This window comes from Heterocephalus glaber, unplaced genomic scaffold (genome assembly GCF_053883595.1).
Source record: "Heterocephalus glaber isolate CG9 unplaced genomic scaffold, H.glaber_assembly_v1.0 deba00001460, whole genome shotgun sequence".
NCBI classification, from domain to species: domain Eukaryota; kingdom Metazoa; phylum Chordata; class Mammalia; order Rodentia; family Bathyergidae; genus Heterocephalus; species Heterocephalus glaber.
In genome coordinates, this window is record NW_028258307.1 from 10,980,127 (window position 1) to 10,995,863 (window position 15,737).

At 39.1% G+C, this 15,737-nt stretch overlaps 1 protein-coding gene across 1 annotated transcript in view; it reads left to right on the plus strand.

Moving 5' to 3' along the window:
* Positions 1-1,222: 1,222 nt before the first annotated feature.
* Positions 1,223-15,737, plus strand: part of Psd3 (pleckstrin and Sec7 domain containing 3) — a 517,630-nt gene continuing 503,115 nt past the window's right edge. Inside the window, exon 1 of the mRNA XM_087216715.1 lies at positions 1,223-1,445. The gene's annotated coding sequence lies outside the window, so the exon portion shown is untranslated. The remainder of the gene's footprint in view (positions 1,446-15,737) is intronic.

Sequence of the window (15,737 nt, forward strand, 5' to 3'; positions counted from 1 at the left end):
TCAAAGGCAAACTAGTAGTAATTTGATGGATACTGGAAGATAATCACTGCATACTGTAAGCTATATATAGAGTTACACATTCACCCTACTCCCAGGGAGGGAGAAATAGAAAGTTTTTTTAGGAGACAAGAAAAGTATACATTCGTTTGATTAGTTTTCTCCTGTTCTGTCACCATGCAAAATGAAATTTAGGTCCAAAGGGCAGTAGGCAGTAACAAATATACAGCATCCATCTGGAGTGATATATGAATAGTTACTTGGAAAAGTTTCCAAGACGGAAATGATAAATGTGTTCAGCAAAGCCAGATAATGAGAAGTGTTAAAGAAACAGTGTAGAATTTTTTTTTTAACTTTCTGGTTAAGGTGCATGTCTAATTATATTTTCAGTTGTCAGATTCTTCCCAAAGTCTTGAAATCTTTCATGAGAATAAATTAAAACCATCATTCATGATAGAAAATTTAAGAGCAATCAAATTCTTTTACTAGATGAGAAAATGCATAGTTTTTGACAATAATTTATAATCAAGAATACATTGTTGCATACTGCTTTTCTTCTCTTTTTCTCTTTATAATTATAGCAAAAGACTCTACATATCCTTTTCTGTTTGTTGGTGAGTTTAGAGCTCATAAGTCTTATTACTATAATTTCTTGCAGGCTTGCAAACCTCCCCCACAACACAGAGAGATGGGGAGTATTTTCTCCGCATATCTGAAACACACCTGGAAACCACTCAGTCGTCCACAGAGTTACAATCCTGTGATAGAAGAGGACTGTGTGAGTGAGGCACTAACACACAAAAGGGAAAAATAACTTTTGGACAAGTGGCTGAGTAAGAATAACTGGAGAGGTGGAGAGCTTGGTTACTTGCCTTGTCTCTGAGCTATGGTATCTTACAAACAAACTCACAGTTCTTTACCTGAAGCTCATGGGGTCAGGTGTGCTTCAAAGTCTGTATTTCAGATTTCATGAAGGCAACCTCTTTGATCTATATATAGTGTGACAACCCCGCTGTGGCTGGGACAGCAGCTCATAACCAAACATATCAGCATGTCCCCAGTTTCATGTATGAACATGGAACCAAGGAGGATAAAGACTGAAATTAGCCTCACATCAGGTCGGGTCAGGTTTTGTTTCCAAAAATAATTCTGAAAAAAGATTAGGTTTTGAGAGTTGGTTTGGGGACGATGGAGAAAGGATTGTGAATCTGTCGTTAAATTTCAGAGACTATGGATGGCTTCTTCATCCTGCACAGAGGAGAATCCCCTCCAGAGCAGATGATGGGAATTCCTGTCCAGTGTGTTCTTCGCCCTCAGTCTCCTCTTGGCCTACACCTAGTGTTTGGGAGAGAGACAGCCAAACAGGAGGCTACCTGGTATTCAGTAACATGCACGGATCCTCATTAGGAATGGTTCCCAGGAACATTCTGTAATTACTGGTGGATTTGGTGAGTAATGGTGAGCATGTGAGCATCCAGGCAAATCTTTCCCCTTATAATTCACCTTTACCTAAATTACATGTGTCATCAGTCCAAACAATCCTAAGTAATCTGATGATGGAAAAATATTTTGTTTCCTAGTGAATTTAAATGGATGAGTTTTCACTATCATTTGTCCTCCTATCTTCTCTTTTTCCACTGAACCCTCTGCCTCCAGTCCAAACTAAATGTAATTAAAGTATGGGTGAATTCTGGAGAGGCTTATTTTGGGTATGGAGATAGCTCACAACTTGTCAAGACACATACAAAATATTGTCAAAGCGAAGTAAGATCATTTTTTTGGCTGTGAAACAATTTTTGAGTTTGAACTGACAGAGCTGTTGGTTTAGGAAGTGGAAGTGCCATTCTGTTGGTCCCCATATCACTGAGTGAAGGAGGTGGAGGTAGGGCTCTTGGTTGGGAGGACTAGGCTGTATCAGAAAGGACTTGCTATGGATGTATATGCTAGTGTCATCCAGTGGAAATGTAAGGTGAACCACATTTATCATTTAAAATGTTTTAATAGTCGTATCTTAAAAATAAAAAGAACCAGAGTTATTTTTATCAATATATTTCTCTTAAGCCAATGTATCTAAAACCATAGCATTCTTATATGCATTCGATATAAAAATTAGTAAGGAAATAGTTTCCATTCTTTTTTCATACAAAGGCTTTGAAATCTGGCATATATTTCACACTTAGAGGACATTTCAGTTTGTGTTAGGCACATTTCAAGTGCCCAAGAGCCACATACAGTTAGTTATTGGCTACTGCATTAGATGCACAAAAAATGTGAAAGTTTGGAAAGTAAAGCAGACTCCCAAATCCTCAGAGATTTCTTATTCTAGAAGAAGAATGGTGTCTACTTTCACTTTCCTTTTATATTGATTCTACAAAATAATATAAACAGAAGTAAATACCATCATAGAAAAAATAATTTTTATTTCTAGAGCTTCTAGTAAATGAATGAAGTATACTGTATTCATGGTGAGAATTGTACGTCGTTTCCTTGGCTAAGTGGAAGTCACAATTTAAATCTAAAATTAAGGAAACAGTGCAGTCAGAAAGATTTTTTTCATCTATCTTTCTGAGAAGATATTTGTAGGACCCCACATATTCTGACTTTGGCCCTGAACTTCTAAAGTAGCAATTTAAACTGTTCTAAGGAAAGCACAGTGGGTAAACATGGATATTGACTGTAAGAATATTGAAATAACCCAAAAATAAAATTCAAGCTTGTTTTTAGGCTTCTTCCCCACTAGAACCAGAGAATGTGGACTTTATAATGTTGTTTTTCAGTAATCAACCACAACTAGATCTTTCACAAGTATAAAATGAGAATAATAATAATAGATAGCATTTATTATGGCCATTATTCTCAGCATATTGCCTACATTGATTTGTTTATTCCCAACAATGATCATTTGAAGACACTGTATTTTATTCCCACTTTAAGAAACTAAGACCAAAAAGATTTAGTACTATGCACAAGATCACACAGCTAGGAATAAATGAATCAGATTTCCTGTGTTAATAACCATTACCCTCTTGGAAATAAGCTTTCCAAGATAAGATTAAAATAAAGTAAGATGAAACTCAATTCTTTTAAATGGAAGTCATAGGAAATATGTTATTAACCTTAGAAAAATCACAGTGAAAGCAACCTTTGTCCAGGAAAGTCTCAATTTTGTTTTATATTTAAACTATACATGGTTTATCTCATGTTGTACCAGGACAATTAAAATTATAAATCATTCATTTATTCTGCTCAAATATCCTCTATCAATGAGGTTTTCCCTGATCACCAATGGTAAAATAGTAGTAAATCTACTCAGTTTTTGGTAATTGCAATCTTCCTTCCATGTTACATAGTATAAATTTTACAGATTTGCATTGTCTCTTTCCTTCCTTTACAACACTAGAAGCTCTGTGCAGCCAGGACTATTTTTTCCATTCCGTTCATTACTATATCCCTGGTACTAATATAAAAATCTGTAGATCTTTAACTGTTTATTTTAATAATATTTTTGTAAGAAATATATTGCTCTTTATTAGTAAGTACCCCTAATAATTAATATTCAATTAGTATTTTAATATTAGTGAATTAAGTTATTCATTGGACAAATGAATGAATTTTTAATATTCATTCAATTTTGCTGAAACAACACACATAGCATAGGCTTGGGAAGAAGATAAACTAGAGTTAAAGTCACAAAGCCTTTACCTATTTTAAAAATAAATAATAGTAAAAGAAACTGGGCTAGAAAGATTGGATAATTAAATAGGATGTTGTTATCCAAGTATGGTGGCGCAGGCCTGTAGTCCCAGCATTCGATGGATGGTGGGTGCAGGGGGACTGCTGTGAATTCAAGTCCAGCCTAAACTATGTGGTGAGACCCTGTCCCAAAAAACAAAACAAAAAGAAAAAATAGGATGCTGCTTTCTAAGGCTGGCACAGGCTATGGTCCATGAATGTTGTCACTGTTAGATTTGTGCATTTTTATTATCTGTTTGTTACACAAAGACAATGTCAAACACTGTGCTTATTGCCAAAGAAGCTAAAAGTTAAACATCTCTTTTAAGATTAATCAGCCTGTAATACACTGTAGGACTCCTAAAAGTTAAGGGGAATTTTCAAGGACTCTCCCATCCCGCAGCCTCCAGCTTCCACTTCTACCTCTCAGTCAGAAAGTGAGCTAGAGCCAGAGCCAGGAGCTGGAAGCAGTAAACGGGTGGGAAATGTAGTGGCTCCCAAGAGCCAAGGCTGGCATTGTGGTATAAAGAGCTCAGACTTCAGGCTAGCACTGGGCAGGTGAGCTAAAAAGACACAAGCTCTCTCTGAAGAAATCTGTAGGCTTTCCATGGCTGATGATCAAGACAGCAAGCAAACATGAGTTCAAAATGCAAGGTCACCAAACACATAAAGAAAGACTTCATCATGACAGAGAAATTGGAAATAAACAGACTTAGGCTCCCAAGGGTTTCAGATTTTAAAATTATTGAAGGGTGTAAAATAATTAAGTGTAAAATAACTCTAGAAATAAAAGATAGAATCATAGGCTAATGAAGAATCATAATGACAGGTAGATTTACAAAACCATCTAACTAAATTTTTTCAAGTGAAAATGTAGCTGTTCAAATAAAAAACTCAGTGGAGAGGCTAAATAGTGAATTAGTAGCAACTGAAGAGAGACTATATGAGCCTGGGCATAGAAAATACAAGAAAGATATGGAGGATAGAATGATAAGGCCCACCATGTCCATAATTATAGACAATAGAAGAGAGAAAAGGTGATAGTTGAATATAAAAATGTATTTCTAATAAAAGACATACATGTACAAAAAATTTACCAAGAAGATAAATAAAAATAAAACTACACTCAGTGAACCTTCAAAATATCATAAGCAGGAGAATATCTGAGAATCATCTGCAGAAAAAAAAAGGCAGATCACCTGAAGAGATATAATAGTTAAACACAGAAGACTTCTCAACACAAAAAAGAAAGCCAAAACCTGTGGAATAATAGTACCAACAACTGTATGAAAACCCAGAAAAACTGTTTCAAGAATGAGAATGAAATAGCAGCTATTTAGATAATCAAAGGCTTGGAAAATTGACATCAACAACCCTTCACTAAAGGAACTTCTGAAGGATCTACTTCCAGGAGAAGGGACATGGTTTCAGAAAGTGGACTGAGCTGCATCAAATATATTCAAATATGTTAGTTTATAGTAAAAATATGTCCAATTGTAGAATGAAGCACTTCAGGGTTCTTGCACATTGGCAAGAAGATTAAGATATTGATTACACTTGAGTTGTTCGCTCATTGTTCAAGGAAAATTATAGAAAAAAATAGTAATAGAATATCTAACTTTAAAACTTGAAGAGGAAAAAAGCCCACAGAGAATTTTTTAAAATGCATTAAAATCTCACTGACTTTTTTAACAGGTAAGAAAGAAGAGACTCAGCTATTCTTCTACTTATTCTCCTGAAAGAGTTAAAGATATCATATAGTGATACATGTGTGCCCATGTATATAGTATCATAACTCATAATGGTTAAATCTTGGAAGTTGCCTATATGCTCAATAACAGGTGAATGGATAAAGAAAACGTGGTATTTACATACAATGGAGTACTACTGAGCCATAAAGAAAGATTAACTTGTCATTTGTAGGAAAATGGATGTACCTTGAGACGATAATATTAAATGAAATGAATCGGGCACACATGCTTAAATATCACATTTTTTCTTATATGAGAAACCCAAAATATGAATAAAGAACAAAATAAAAGATAGATAATTGGAGGCCAGGGATTTAGCTCAGTGGTTTTTCCACCTGCTGCGCAAGCGCAAGGACCCGAGTTTGATCCCCTGTACCAAAAAAAAAAAAAAAAAGATAGATAATAGAAAACAGAGGTAGACCTTTTGAAAAAGGAAGGGGACCAAGCGATGGATAGGGGAGGAGATAAAAAAAGAATTAAAACATGTTATGTGCATGAGCCAACTCCCCACAATGAATTTAATCAGTATGTACTGCAAACATCTACTAATAAAAATAAAAAGAAAGGATGCACAAAAAAGGAGAGGTAGAACTAACAAAAATAAAGTAAAATCATATAAACAAGTCTAAATTTAACAATAAATACGATGAATATAAATGTTTTCATCTTACAAGTTAAAAGCAAAATAAACCAGAGAGCAAAGGAAGATTGTCATGTTGGAGTGAAAAATATCCAATATGTACTATTTATGAGATGCACTTAAAGCACAAAAACTCCAAAAACGTTCAAATAAGATGGCAGAAAAATACTAATTTAAAATAAAATTATATTAGTTAATTTTTGAATGAAAAACTGACCCAAAGCCTTGCCACAATTTTCATAAATTCCTTACATTTGTCCCAAGCTTCCATATTTTTGTAATGCTGTATTAGTGTTACACATTTATTACTGCTTTTTTCTGTTAGGTTTATAATTTGATCATTTACCATTTTAGCATCTAGCTTTTTTATTAAATGTTTGACCTTTTTATGATTTAATTTCTTGTACAAACATTCCAGTAGTGAATTTTATAGGTTTATCACCAACTGTGTAAAGTAAAGATTCATTTCATTTCTCTTGAACTCTCAGTCGTTACACTTCGGAGTCCATTTCTCATGGGAAAATTTTAGAATTAAGGAGTACCCATGTTCACCTTTTGCATGCCACTCGGATTTGGTAGATTATGGACACAATGGTGCTGCTTTCTCTCAGGCCAAAGTGTTCCCCTCCTTCATTCTTCCTCCCTATAGCACCTCTATTCTTGCTGATCATTGTCTGTCGTTCTTTTCTTGCTCTTCTTGAAGAGGGCAGGAGAAAGCTGATGCTGGTCCTTCAGGAGTTAGAGTGGAGGGCGGCACCTTTGGTCAAAGCCTTGGGATAGACTAGAGAAGATGGCACTAGACATGCTCAGAAGTACAAAGAGACAACAAAGGTAATCATCAATGACATTGACTTAGGACTTACCATGTGTCCAGTTGTCCCCAGATGGGGTCCAAAGAGGTCCCCCAAAGAAGTTCTGGACTCATTGTCACAAAAGCATTTCAAAGTGTGCCAGTCAGAGGCATAGACAGATTTATTAGGCTAAATCAAAGGTACACAGAAAGGAAAATATTTGGAAACTTGGTCTGGGTTTGGAGGTGTTTATGTGACCTTGGGGTATCTCAAGACACATCATCTGGGATGCTTATTTCTTTGAGTTATTTGTCAGTTACTGAGTATATGTTTCCTTAAAGTCACGTTGGTCATTAGCAAACTAAAGCAAAACCAAAACCGGCTCTATCAACTAGGTTAAAATACAAACCCTTTATACCTGTTTGAAGTTCCAAGATATGGTACCCAATTAATAATGCTGTTTCTTTGAAAGTGGAAGGTTTTGGAATTTATGAATTTATAGTGTTGGTGGAAGAAAAACACAGGCCAAATTTTTGGGCTTATTGTATCTTTAAGAAGAATTTTAGAGTTTTAGGAATGAGGAGCCTGGATGAAAAACAAGCCTAGGAATGAACACAGCATTGTAACCTTGGGGAACTTTGATTGTGTCTTGGAGCTGAAAGGTTTTTTTAAATTACATTTTCCTTGTCTCCTTTCTACCTGTCTTTATTTCTACTATCCTACTTCAAGGTTACACAGGAGAGTGCTTAATCATGAATCCTTGAAAGCCTTAAATATCTGTTCAATTTTTCTCTTTCTCTTCTCTCCCTTCTTTATTTCCAAAGAAATCAGAGTCTGGCAACAGGAATTCAGGCCCACTGCCTGTGTGCAAAAGCTGTTTGGCATCAATACTTCCATTCATCAGCCTCCCTTCTGGGTCAAGAGGGCACAATGACAGTATAGCTACCAAACAAAGGCACTTTAACTTCAGGGCAGGAGGCCAAAAACAAGAAAAAATCCAAATAAACAAACCACAAGGTCAATTTTAATGAGCACGGAATTGGCTTCTAAGTACGATTCTCTAAGGGTGTGAGAAACTTAATAAAATTAGATAATGCTTCAATGATTGGCATCAGGGCAAGGCTAAATAATAATAATACAGTTAGTGCAGCACATGCAAATTACTTGTGTATATAATTACAGATTTATGCAAAAGAATGAACCAGATGAACTCCTTTATCTCTGAGTATGGACCTTTGTTTTCCTCCTGGGACTTGGAAAAAGTCAGTGTGTCAGTGATTCGTCTATTTCTGCCCATTGAATCATCATGCAGAAATCAAATGAGGAGCCTAATGAGAATTTAAATATCAACATTCTGTTAAACTTGAGGAAGAAGCCCTAAAATGTTTAGTTTGCATTACATTTCAACAAATTCTTGTCATTCTGAGTTTGTTTAATTTTGAATTGTGCAAGTTTTGCATAAATTTAAATTCTAGTAGGGGCCTTGTGCCAAACTATTTTTCGTATTGTTTTTCAGAAGGATAAGCATCAATCTGTTCAGTCTGATTGTTGGAATCCGCAGGCTATTGCAACAACAACAAAAAAACCAATGGTCTCTTCAATCTCAAACATTCAACCATTAAATTAATCCTTCAGACTGGTGTTAAATATTTAGTAATTTTTGTTTTTCTGGCAGGGCAAGAGTTTGATGCCAAATGAAACCAAACCAAACTCCAACAAAAGGCTCATACTACCAATGGGTTGGTTGGTTTGTGTTAGTCACTCTGCATAAACACATGGCACATACTGAGGACAGGGGTTGGTCAGGTCCAGAGCTGTGGTGCTCAGTTGTGCACCTGAGTGTGTCTAAGTAGGTTGCCCTGTGCCCTCCCTCATTGATAATGGTGAGAATTATGTCTATAGTGGAAACAAAGTAAGTGTGCAACATGTTAAATATAAGCATATATAAAACAGCCTGCAACACATGCTGATTATTGATTCATTTAATATTCCCTTAAAACGGGCTCTTTATGTAGTGAATGGCCCCCACTACCTTCTTAAATATGTGGTATAATCCTCATCACCCAGATTTAAGTGGCTGTAACTCTTTCCTTGTCTTCTTCCCTCACCCTCCTAACCTGCTCCCCACAATCAAATTAATCTCCCTTTAATAATGCTGTTGTCATTCCATACCCCAACCAAACAACCTACAGTGGGGTGTAGAATCAGGTTCATGCTCCTTAGCCTACTTTTTTTTTTTTTTTTTTTGGTACTGGGGATCAAACTTGGGACCTTGCACTTTCGAGGCAGGCGGTGGAACCACTGAGCTAAATAAATCCCTGGCCCTTCAGCCTACTTTTTAATCAGGCTCTTCTTTCTTCCTTCATCCTTCTCTCTCTTTTCTTCCTGCCTTTTGTCATTGAATTACAATATACATACATTCAAATGTATACAGCACATGTGTACAACAGTGTAATGAATTTTTACAAACTGGACGCACCCAGGTAACACACAGGCCTAGTGAGAGAAATGACTGCCACTCCAGAAGTTCTGTTGCTCCTTTCTTGGTCCTGCTTACCCATCCTAACAGAAAGCCCTAACCTGGGTTCTAAGAGCAGGACTGATTTGGTGAGGCTTAGCTTTTACTAAGCTTCTTACCTGCAGGGCTCAGGGATGTAGGCTCTAATGTAGGGGAAGGGAGGATGCCTTGGGCCCTCCAAACCTGGCTATGGCAGGAAGTCTCCTTGGTGCCCAAACAGCTGATGCCTCCGAGTATCCTGAGATATCATTTGTGCAATGAGAATACTCTCAGCAATTGCCAGCTGGAGGTGTCAGGGTGTCAGAGGATGACAGTTGGAGGGGTGGCAATGGTAGTATTTGATGGTGATGATGAAATGAAGCAAATATCCTATGCAGTGTCACCTCCATCCGCGTTTCCCCAGTCTGCTCCTTAGTCATTTTCACAACTTCCTACTCAGTGGCATTTTGACAAAGAACTCCTATAGCCCTGACATTTAACCTTTGGAGTCTCCAGCTAGTACCCAGGACTTCTGGAAAAAAGAGGACTTGTGGTGCTGCTCTGTCCTAAGCCACATTCTCCCTGTCCTCCAGGGGTGGAGACAAAAACATCCTTGCAATCTGCGGTTCTTTTAGCAGCAATTAAACACATGCTATCGGTTGGTGCCTTATTATAAAGTTGAGGTTTTCTTAAGAATGTCTATTAAGAAAACAATATAAAAATAACAGATGAATTATTGAAGAAAAGTTAAGGTGAATTACTCAGAACTTCACCCCAACCTTCAAGTGTTATGCTTTCGGTTGTGCATATTATCTCCTAGATTGTGTTCACATTCTCACCAATTTGTGGTGTTCATATCAGGAGGATGTTTTAAGTAGTCTGTTGTCTATACAAGCGTTTTGCAAATGGATGATTTTCATACAGAAGCATAAAATCTTACCTTCTTTTTCTGCCCAGTGTCACCTTAGTGACACGCTCTAATTCTATTCATTCAGGGTGCAGCAGAGCTGAGCTGAAATAAATGAGAAAGATGACAGTGTATGAGGAAACTGGATTCTCACTCCTTCCCAGTCAGTTACTATTTGAATAAACATAGAGAAATCACTGTAAGAACCTCTAGGACTCAGATACTGAGAATGTCTTTCCTATCCACCCCAAGGATGGATTATTAATACCTGTTTTGCACATCTACCACATTTGCACAAGGCTCCTTGCGGGAAGCAGCAGAGCCAGCAGCTCCAGCCATGGGAGGCACTGCTCTCCCTGATGCAGGCGTGAGCTGGGGGTGTGAGTGTGTGTGGGCTGCTCGCACTCTGGAGGAGACCAAAGTCACCCCTCAGGTTCTGTACAGTCCCTGCTCCTGTTCCCTCATCCTGGAACTTTCTGCAAGCAGGATCTGACCTTCTGATCCCCCAGATGATCCCAGGCATCTGAACTCTGGAGCTGAGACCCTCCTTGGTCCATTTCCTGAAGTTTCTCAGCTCCCTCTCTCCCTACCACCTGCACCCTCTCTTGCCTCCCTTGACCAAAGCCTTACCCTCTGCTTCTTTCCTAAGTAGAGGGTCAGTGGTCCATCAAACTGCGGCCCCAGAGCTTGGCAATTCAAAATGTGTTTACACTTCCAGGAAAATAAGTCTGAGAGCCTTAAAAATATGAGGACCTCCTTTCACTTTATACTGTCTCAGCTTCCCTCAGGAGTCCAGAGGAAAAAAAAATTTCTGTGAGGAGGGCAAAAAATGTTTTAAAAACCTTCCATTTCCAATTCTGTATCTCGTTCCACTTCTTATAACTTCTGCAGCAAGAGTGATTGTTTCTGTGAAATTTTCTTCCCCCCGCCCCCATACGGGAGATCAAACTCAGGACCTTGCGCTTGCCAGGCAGGTGTGGTGCCACTGAGCTATATCCCTGGCCCAGGAGCCGTTGTTATTAATTGGAAGAATCTTGCAGGATTTTGCAGAAAGAGTAGCCTTGTGTGAGATACTGAAGCCAGATACCAAGAAACTGGGTAGAATGAGGGTGTCATCTCATGTGGAGGGCCTTCAAAAGTGGGAATATCTAGAATATGTTGAAGACCAGATGGAGATTGATGAAGCAGGAAGAAGTTTATGTAGGGCATCCAGGGAAGGGTTGCAACCTTGGATGACAAGAGCAGAATTGAGGTTCCCCCACCACCAGAGTCTGTCCTCCCCTGATGACTCCCCTGAGCCCCATGATGTCCATCCCACTTTGCCCATCACTGTGAAGGTCCCAGAGTCCCTATCACCCACGGTCACCTGAACGTCTATTCCCACATTGCTGTGTGTACCCCAATTTGACCAGAGCTCTTTCCATTGCCTTTTACAACTTTTCCATGTCGCAAATGCTCTTTCCCCCATTCTCCATTCCAGCAACACTTTCTGAAGACATCTCATTCAACCATCAAAGGCTATTTGGTATTCACCTTTCTCATAGCCAGGGGTCCAGGGGGAAGTTGTCTCTGTCTCCCTCCAGATCATCGTTCCTGTTTTCCTGCAAAAACTTTGCCCTTTGAGGCCCACATGACTTGGACATATATTTCCCTTGTTACTGTCCCCATCACTCACTGTTGTCCACTGAAGTTTTTAGTTCCTGCTTCTCAATCTTTCTCTGTGTCACAAGTTCAAGCATCACTCTTTATAACTTTGACATTCCCAGGAAAGGCCATTACCTACTTATCTCAAAGGATGGTTCCCCATCACTTGAGTTCCCCACTCCAGTAGCTGCATCCTGGACCATTTGTTACCTCTAAAATCCTACATGCTATCATCATGGACTTGAACCATCCCATATCTGTGTAGTTTATGTATTAAAATACGGGTACCTGAGGTTCTTCCATTTCATCCTGACCTTCACTTCATTGATATTCTCACTTTCACATTATCAATAGCCTCCTAAATGTCTCCCTTCTTGCCTAGGTTCAGTTCTACAGTCTATCATTCTAGTCACTTTTTGCAAATGCCATAGATCCCTTTAACTGTCATACCTTCATGCATGAATTCAGCTTTCTTCTTCCTTCTATGCCTGAGCACAACTGCAGAAAATTATGTTCTTTCATTCTAAATCCATGATTTCAGACTTCACACATTATCTCAACTGCTAGTAAATACTCTTCTATTCCCCTGCTAAGCTGTTTCCAGTCTCCTGCAGGACCAGTCTCTCCCTCTCCACCAGGTCAGCCTTGGGGTATATTCATGCTCTAGGATCTTCCTCGCCCAGCTCCCTCCAGTTACCACTCATTAGAAGACTTTCTCCAAAGGACTGTCTCTATATCTCTACTGCTTGTTTCACATTCTCTTCTGGTAAAATTGTACTTTTCAGCCCAGGTTGTCAAATCCAGTGGCCACTTTTCTGCTCAGTGACTGTCGTAAGCAGAAAAACTTCACCCCTAAAGATGTCTATGTCATAGTTTCAGAACCTCTGAATGTTACCTAACACGGCTCACTTTGTGAAGAGGTCCAATTCAGGGACTTCACACATGCTTCTCCCTCTGCCTAGAACACCCAGTCTCTGCTGCACCTTGACATTTGTTAAAGGTTGTCTTCTCTGGTCTGTGGTGAACTGGCTTTCCCTCTCTTACCTGTCACTGTGCCTGTTGCTTTCTTTCATGGCACTTATCACAAGTACCTGTGTTCACTGGTTGTTTTTTAACTGAATTGTTGCCTCCTTTACTCACTGAATTGAAAGGTCTACAAGACCTGAGAACATAACTCTCATATTCATCAACACTGACCCAGCGCTTAGCAAGCCCAAGGGCTATAACAGATGCTTAGTGAACATTAACTGAGAATTATTGAGACAAAAAGAGGTAGGGAGGTCTTGTGGGAAAATGTTATTAGAGGAACATAAAGCTAAAAAGCAAGAGGCCAGATTGTGAGCAGTACTGACTGTCATATTGAGGACTTCAGATTTTACAGGAAATGGAGAAACAAGAAATATTTTGAGCACGAGAGAGAGAGAGAGAGAGAGAGAAGTTGCTGGAATTCATTTTTATGGGCAAACATCCCTAGCAGCAGTATAAGAGGTGAACTGAATTAAAAGGAAATTTGAGGCAAAGCTGTTGGGGGGATAAAGGATCTATATGTTCTTTGAGAAGGAAAAATGATGGTACAAATGTACTGTTATACTTATGCATGGTAATTATTTTTTCAGTAAGAATTAACGGTATTTTATTTGATCAAACATTTCAGCCTTAGGTCTGTCATAACCAAAGTCTCATAATTTTTGAAGGAATGTCCCAGGTTATTTCAGAGTATATTTATGCTCACAGCTCTAAAACATTTATAGTCTGTGGTTTGGGGCCTAATCAAGTCTGAAAGCATCTTTCCACAGTAATTGGAAAAAGCCTCCCCTACTCAGCGGGCTATTTTTAAACACAAGCAGCCCCCCACTCCTTCCGGATCCAATGGCATTAAAGTCCGTGAGCAACCCTTCTTACGGAGGCCATGTAGGTGCCAGCCCTGCGCTGCTGAGGTCCAGACCCTCCAAATTATCTGCATTGAAACAGTGCCTGGAAAAAGTGATTACAGCAGTGATGAGTTTTGAAAACTTCAAAAATAGCCATACAGATTTTAAAGATGTGTTTAAAAACAAGCACATCTAAACTAAGTCTACCCAAAGCACCTGGGGTGAGAGGAGAAAAGGCTAAGCTCAAGTTATTCTCTAAATACAAGAGAATTGAGCAATAGAGAAAGAAAAGTGGTTCATTGATACCAGGAAGCCCGCCTCTAGCAAAGAGCTTTGCATAAATATTTTATTCACACATCGCCCTGTATTCTGAATATTTTCAGCAAGGCAAATCTACTGATTGGGTTTGCCTGAAGGGTCCTACAATGAAAGCAGGGTCTTCTGCCTGCCCAATCATTCACCCCAATCAGCCGTTTTATAGGCTCTGCAGGCTGGGGCCACCTCGGTTTTCACCTAGTGAGGCATCCATGGTAGAAACCCAGGGAAAATGCAATGGGGAAATGATGGAACTACCAGGAGAGGGAGAGGAACAAATTAGTTTTCATTTTAATTATTAGGATATAAGGCATGATATTAACCCATGAGTAATTCGAGGACAAGAGTGATTTATCTTGAAGAAACTGCAGTACAAAGGAAGGAAACAAAATAATTCTAGTAGAAGAAACTTCACAGATTGATGTCAACAGATATTAGGGCTGGGGATTTAACTCAGTGGTCCCATGGCCTGCCTTGCAAGTGCAAGGTCCTGAGTTCAATCCTCTGTACCAGCCGTAAAGCAGATATTCACAGTGTGATCAGGGGATTTTATGCTATAAAAAATGTATTAAAGACACTCATCTGTCATGTGTGAGGTATGATCAAGAAATACTATGAATGTTTAAATGTTTTTAGGTTTATTACAATAAAAGACACATCGTCATTAATCCCCCTCAAAAGATTCCCCGCCCCCCTTTGCACTAATCCCACTTTGCACTTTCTGAAACAATCTGGAAGTCTTTCTTCCTGAGCATCTTTATTTGCCCTCTGGTGGCTGCCTCAGTGTCCTGAACTGACTAAAAACCATTTACTTTCTATGGTCATTTTGGCTTTGGGGAAGAGCCAGAAGTTGCATGGTGCCAGATCCAGTGACTCAAGTCAATGAGGACACACCATAACATCTTCCCGAGGCTGCCTTTCCACCAGATGGCATAAAGCAGCCGCACTGATGAGTAGATGTTCAACACACACTTTTTATCACACCTTGTAAAGACACTCACCAAAGAGGGCTTCCAGCACTGCTTCAGAAAGTGGCAAAAATGGTAGGGTAAGTGTGTTGAAAGCCAGGGGGAGTATTTTGAGAGGGGTTAATGGCAATGTGCCTTTTACTGTAATACATTTGAAATTTGAAATTCACTATATTTTGATCATTCCTCAGACTTCTTGGACTGAAGAATGGAGGGCTGAGGATGTAGCTTAGTGGTAAAGAGCTTGTTGAACATGTGCAAGTCCTGGGCTCCGATCCCAATACTGCAAATACAAGCAAACACCATTGGAAGACTGCAGAATAGGAGACATCAGGCAGTAACCTGAGCAGGAGAAAGGCTATCACATGGTGTCAGCCAGAGCCTTGCCTCTCAATAACCCTCTAACTCTGAGTTTGGTCAATTACTTCCCCATCTTGGGCTAAAATGGTAGCGTGTCTATTGGCATAGATGTATTAGATGTATTAGAGTAGGCAGGAGGCCAGCTTCCAGCTTGGGCTTCTTCTCTTCTGATGAGTAGTCAGTGAGTTTCTCCATGGAGGGGAGAAAGCAGTGGCTGGCGCACAGAGAAGCTTTGGAGGGGTGTACTTGGCAAACACAGGAGCA